Source organism: Myotis lucifugus, unplaced genomic scaffold (assembly GCF_000147115.1).
Source record: "Myotis lucifugus unplaced genomic scaffold, Myoluc2.0 scaffold_81, whole genome shotgun sequence".
In the NCBI taxonomy this organism is placed as follows: Eukaryota; Metazoa; Chordata; class Mammalia; order Chiroptera; family Vespertilionidae; genus Myotis; species Myotis lucifugus.
The window spans coordinates 1,174,532-1,181,289 of NW_005871129.1; the positions used below are offsets into that span (position 1 = coordinate 1,174,532).

At 40.9% G+C, this 6,758-nt stretch overlaps 1 pseudogene; it reads right to left on the minus strand.

Moving 5' to 3' along the window:
- Positions 1–3,252: 3,252 nt before the first annotated feature.
- LOC102430521 lies at positions 3,253–6,404 on the minus strand (annotated as a pseudogene).
- Positions 6,405–6,758: the final 354 nt, after the last annotated feature.

Below are 6,758 nucleotides of genomic sequence, written 5' to 3' on the forward strand. Positions count from 1 at the left end.
AAAAATTGAATGGTCAAAGTGATCAGAATTTTGAGAGAAAGATTATCTGAAATAATTTTATGGGGGTGAAAATTTAGCTGGCAATGAACAGAAGAAACTATTCTATTTAGACTTTCCATCTACTACTTTAGGGTCAGTCAGAATCTACAAAGCTCATCATACTTCCCCATCCTATTTGTAAAGTTTGCTTGGGAAACATGTAAATATGAGTATAAAATAACTTCAACTCCCAACAAATATTATCCACTACAATTTCAAAATTATAGCTAAAGTTTCAAGGTCTAATTTGAACATAGCTATTATGATAGACTAGAGGCCCAATGCACAAATTCGTGCATGGGTGGGGTCCCTCAGACTGGCCAGTGATTGAGGCCTATCCGGGGAATGGCCAGCTGGGGGGAGGGACCCCAGGAGATTAACTAGCCAGCCCCCCAATTGGGGCCTATTGGGGGGGGGGCGGCCAGGCAGGGGGAGGGGCCATGGGAGGTTGGCTATGGGAGCACACAGACCACCAGGGGGCAGCTCCTGCATTGAACATCTGCCCTTTGGTGGTCAGTGCACATCATAGTGACTGGTCTACTGGTCGTTCCAGTCATAACAGTCGCTTAAGCTTTCATATATATATATATATATTTATATATATATTATTTACTAGATCAAAATGTTTTATCAAATACTATTTGCTGCTGGGATTTATACAACTCTTTTAGTTTAACCAGTGATGCAAATAAGTTTACTATCTTGGACTCTGGTCATTTTCCTAAACATCAAACAAAAACAAAAGCCTTCAACAAAAGAGAGACATAAAAGAATTATAAAAGTTTATCTTTTGACAAAATTTTATAAACTAACAAAGTTTTTTCAAAAATTGCCACTTGTCAGCCCTGATTGGGTGCTCAGTTAATGGGAATGTCTTCCCCATGGGCCAAGGTTGTGGGTTTGATTTCCAGTTAGGGCACATACAAGAAGCAACTAATGAATGCATAGATAAGTGGAACAATGATCAATTTCTCTCTTTCTCAAATCAATCAATAAAAATTAAAAAAAATATTGTCATCAGTCAGATTTTTAAAAATGTATACCAAAATTCAGAATTGTTTTATTTTCTTTGTTTCCTATGAGGAAGAGTTGGTGCATTAGTAATTGATTTTACAGCTTCTAGGATAATTATAAAACAATGTTTAGAGAAAATAAGAAAGATAGAATTTTAGCATTCTCTGTTCAGCCTTCCCTGACAATTGTTCCACAACATATAATTTTCTCCAATGTGTTACACAAAAGGCCAAATATGGGGAAAATTGCACTAATTCATCAAAAGAATAACAAGCAGAAGCTTTCCTATTTCAATAATAACAAAAAAGGCATTAAAAATTTTCCAACTTCATTTTAAATACATTGGTTTAGTTTAGTTTAACTATGAACAAACACCTTTTCTCATAATTTTTAGAATTATTTTCTCTAATGACATTTCCCTATCTCTACAAAAAGAAGTATTTAGATACCAAAAGACATGAATACTATTTTGGGAATTTATTTTTGCCTATTAACTTTCTTTCTTTGCTAAAACACTTTTTTTAAATGACCTATTAAATATGAGCTTCAAATTGTTCCTTTGGGACTTTGCCTGAAGACAAGCTTTTGGACTAGTTTTGTCAAATCGTATCTGAAAAATCCTCACAACTGATGGCATTTTAAAAACAGACACTAAAAAAATAAATAGTCTTATTTTCTGGGTGAAGTCAATAAAGAAGGAAATGATGTTCCCGTTCTTTCCTCCCACCGTGGCTTCTGTGGTATTATTCTCTCACTTCTCAGTATTTCCTCCTTTAGGAGGGATTATATGTTTTATGATGGATGCAGTGTTAATGGTTTCCCTTGGCTAATTGTTCAGCTTTCTATGCCACTGGGACCAAATTAACAGGGTTGGTTCTCTGGATCTGTTCCTCACAGGGTGACAAATAAATCCATCCCTACAGTCCTTGTCTGTGACCACTCATTCTTCTCACTGATCCCTCTACCCCATGGGAGAATATATTAGTTAGGACATATTAGGGCAAGCTGAAGTAACAAATTAAGCCCCTAACATTAGTAGTTTAATAAAATAAAGATTTTTTTTCTCACAATTTAAGTCCAGTGAAGGTCAATAATGATGGTGTGGGGTTCTGATCCACATAGTTGCTCAGAGACCCACTCTGGCTGAGCCACCATCACCTTGTAATACTTCCATTTCAAAATTTGGTTGGTTGCATGGCTGTTCCAGCAGGGGGAGAACAAACTGGAGGGTTGTGTGTTGGCTTTTAATACTTTGACTTAGAAGTGACACACATTCTTCTGCTCACTGCCCATTGGTCAGAAATAGTCCCCCAACCTTCATATGTAACCATCAGGGGCTGTCCATATGGAGGGGCATGTGGATATTTGGTGAACAATAAATGTCTCCAGTGTGATATTCCCTTTCAGTCATTAATAGCTTCTTCTCTCTGTACATATGTAGAATATTTCCTCAAAGGACACAAAGTTTCATCCAGTTATTGCATTAAGCTCAAAATAATACATATTGGTCTCCATTAGGTCTGAATGCACTAGAATCCTCTGAACTAAAAGATAAATATAATTCGAAGTAGTGTGAAATGGACAGGATAACTATTCAGAAATAGGAAAATGGAAGACATGGCAGTCACTGGTCTGTAGTGATTCTGAAATCCCCACTGGCAGACACTGGGAGGGCCCTCTATCCCTATCCTGGATCAGAAGAACATTCAGTGACTAGTCTTAGCTCCTCTGCAAAGCTTCTTTGCTTTTTTGTTCATTGTTCCACTGGCCCTGACTGTGCCCCTTGTGGGGTTCATCTTTTTCTTTATCTTCTTTGTCCAATTCTGAAGCAGACATTGAATAATATTAACTTTTTAGAGAGTGTGTGGCTTTTGAAGACTAATTCCTATCCCTTGAAGTTTGGAAGCCTGAGTCAGTTTATATCACAAATAGTCACAAGTTTGCAGTTTTCTTGGTACAACTCTCTCTCTCTTTCTCTAGGGTTGGTAGAGCCAGTTGAGACTTTATTTTGGAAAAAACACTTGATTTGGCTTTTAGTTGGGGGCATGGGTAAGAGGCAGTCCCCAGACAGTACACTCCCTCACCCCAAGGGCGAGTTGAAGATTGGGGCTGAGCCTCAGGCAGGTCTCCTGTGTCCACTGCTCCTCTGCAAGGCTCCTTTCCCACAGGCTCGAGGACAGGAGGGTCTGCAGTAGTCTTTCACCTGAATAAGACATCAGACTCAGAAACCAGCTTCCCTTGGAGGGTCTCAATCTCCTTCACAACCACTGTCTTGGAGGAGCTGGTGCTGGTGTAGCTGAAGGAGTCATACCCCTGTCAGAACCCAAGTTGGCCTGGAAGCCCAGTCCATAGTTGAGGTTCCCGTAAGTTGGGCTCAGCACTCCTGAGTAGCCGCTGGTGGTCTTGGTATGGATACTCATGTTCTGCGTCCCAGACTCCAACTCCCTCCGGTTCTCCTCGCCCTCCAGCAGCTGTAGTAGGTGGCAATCTCCATGTCTAGGGTCAGCTTGAGATTCATGAGTTCCTGATACTCACATAGCTGCTGGGCCATGTCCTGCTTGGCAGCCCTCAGAGTGGCTTCCAGCTCAACCACTTTGGCCTGAGCTCCCCACACTTGGCATCAGCAAAGGTGGCCTTCAGGGAAGCCCTCTGGCCTTTGAGGCCCTCAATCTCAGCTTGGAGTGGGCGGATGTTTCAGTTCCTTTCAGAAATCTCAGTCTTCCTGTGCTGCCCAACCAATGTCTGCAGTTTCTTATATTTGACCTGGTACATGGTCTCGGCCTTGGCATGGCTGCAGTTGGAGATCTTGACTGGACCTTGACCTCAGCAACGATGCCATCCAGGTCCAGGGTGTGGTTGTTGTCCATGGACAGCACCACAGACATGTCAGAGATTTGGACCTGCAACTCACAAATCTCCTCTTCATACAGCTGCCTGTAGAAGTTGATTTCAACGGTCAGTCCTTCCAGGTGGGATCCAGCTCTACCTTGTTCATGTAAGCTTCATCCACATCCGTCTGATGAGGACAAATTCATTGTCAATCTCTGTGCTCTTATTGATCTCATCCTCATACTTATTCTTCAAGTACTTAACCAGCCCCTGCATATTGCCAAACTGCCTCGAGCCTCAGTTTTTCAGCTGCCACGGAAGGTTGTTGATGTAGCTCTGGATATGTTGTCCATGTTACTGTGAGTCATCTTCTGCTGCTGCAGGAGGTTCCACTTGGTCTTCAGAATCTTATCCTTCTGCTCCAGGCTCCGCACCTTATCAATAAAGGAGACAAACTTGTTGAGGCTCTTGATCTGCTCCTTCTCCTGGTTGCACATGGACTGAATGTTGGGGTCCACCTCCAGCTTCAGGGGACTCAGCATGCTTTGTTTCACTTGGACAGCTGTGATGCTCCCTGCTCCTAGCCCCGCCATAGCCCCTGTTCAGATTCATGTTGGTGCCCAGGCAATCTGGTAGCCATGCCCACCCTGAAAAAGGCCAAGGAGCTGATGCAGGTGCAGGGCCCACTTGAGTAAGAGTGGCTGCTGAAGGCCTGGGGGCCAGGGGTAGACACCCGTAGGTTTTCTGGGTCTCCCTTATGGAGATGGTGGAGGTTGGAATGGATGCAAGGGGGCCAAACCAAGCAGAGATTTGAGGAGACAAAAAGCTGCTTGGTAAAACTCTCTTGAACACTTAATAAACTTGTATTTAAATGGAGTCAGTGATATAATCTGGTAATTGAACAGACAGTTATGTTTGGGACTTTTCTGCTATATTTCTTTGCTTTTCTTTCCTCACATATTCATCACAAACTCTCTTTTACTTGAATAAATAATAGTAAATACATTGAATCCATCTAGAACAATAAATACTTTTATACTTTTAATCTTCTCTTCCCCTGAAGCATTTCAATCCATCCATAGGTTTTATTGAGCTTTATTTGCTCAGTTTTTAATCTTTTACAGTTTAGGTTTTAAAAGCAATTGGCTTATATAACCAACTAGAGGCCTGATGAACAAAATTCATGCAAGAGTAGGCCTTCCTTCCCCCGGCTGCCAGCACCGGCTTCCCTCCGGCACCCAGGACCCAGGCTTCCCTAAAAGCCCTGGCTAATTAGCATATTATGCTTTTATTATTATAGATAGGGCCCTGAATTTTGGGACATTCTATTTTATCTTTCATATCTTCTTATAATCAGTAAATTCTTTCCTGATATTGTTATCTTTTTTTCTGGTATTTACATGCCAGACTCAATGAAAAATAACCAACATACACACAATTTTTCCCCAACCTCTTCTCTTAGAGCTCCCTGTGCAGTACTCAGTTGTTTGCTTTCCAAATTACTTCATGTAACTACTTACCAAATATTTTGCCAATGAAGAATAAGGATGACCATATTTTTAGCCTCTGATATCAGTTTCCTTGCTTTCTGCTATGTGACCACTAGGCCAGTGACATATGTTAAGTTTTTATTATGGCAACACAGTAACATAACATAACCTGGAAGGAATTCTGCATTAATTAGATAGATTCCACTGTGTTAATAAATTTACTCTGAGATATCAGTGGCTTAACACAGCACTGATTTATTACTTGTTAATACTAGATGTCCAAAAAGCATAAGGCCCTGTACAATGTAGTTATTAACAGACCCAGGCTGACCAAGGCTCTTTCATCTTATAATGTCACTATTTCAGCGTATGACCTCATAGCTGTTTCAGAAGGGGAAAAGGAAGCTATCTACTGGCTCTTAAAGGTAAGGGAGGTGGGAAATACAAAAAATCAGAGAGGTATTTGGTTAGTAGTAAATATCTCTGTGGAATACAGAAGGGCTCTTACTTAATATTAGACTAACATAGGAGACAGAAGATATTTAGGGATTAAAAACATTACTGACAAATACTATATGATCAGTGATTTTATTTCTCCTTTTCTAAGAGTATATTCTTATATCAATAGTAATATAGAAAAAGTTCTCCATATTTAGCATCATACATGCTCTCCCTCCCCACCCCCCACCCCCCAACTTCCTTGGGATTAAATAATAGCAAACAGAATTTTATAAAATATTTTCATTTTTATCTTTAAAGTTAGAAGTGGTGGAGATAAGTAGAAGGAAGACTACATCCTCTTCTAAGCTATTTCCTCCTCCAGTCAGAGGAAGGATAAACTTTTAGAAGCAATTTGAGAGGTAATCTCATTCAAATTCCTTATTTTAAAAGGTGAGGAGAGAGAGAGAGACTGACTTACTAAAAGTTACCCCACTAGTTATCGTCAGGAACTGTGAAAAGGCTAAAATGTTACCCAACTCCCAGGCTAACAAGCTTATGTCCCACCACTTCATAGATGTTGGTAGAAGACATGATACTGCTGCATCAGAGACAAAGTACTTCATTACTCAGAAAAAATAGCCTGCATTTCATGTTCATGTGAGTTGTTTCTCTATGTTCCCTGCGTCCTGTGCAGGTGGGCCCAGATGAGCACTTGCACACACAGTGAGTTGTGTTACCGGAAAACACTGAGGTTGGGACTGGGGGAATTCACTACTGGAGAAAGGCATGACCTCATTTTTCAAGGCTGCTTACTGCAATCATGACCCTGATACATGACCCAACCTGGGCCATTAGGGCCTTTCATTTTTGGCATACCTAGCATGAATGTGGAGACATGCTTGAGCTTCCAAAAGTTGGTATCAGAGTTAAGACTAGAACCAGCTC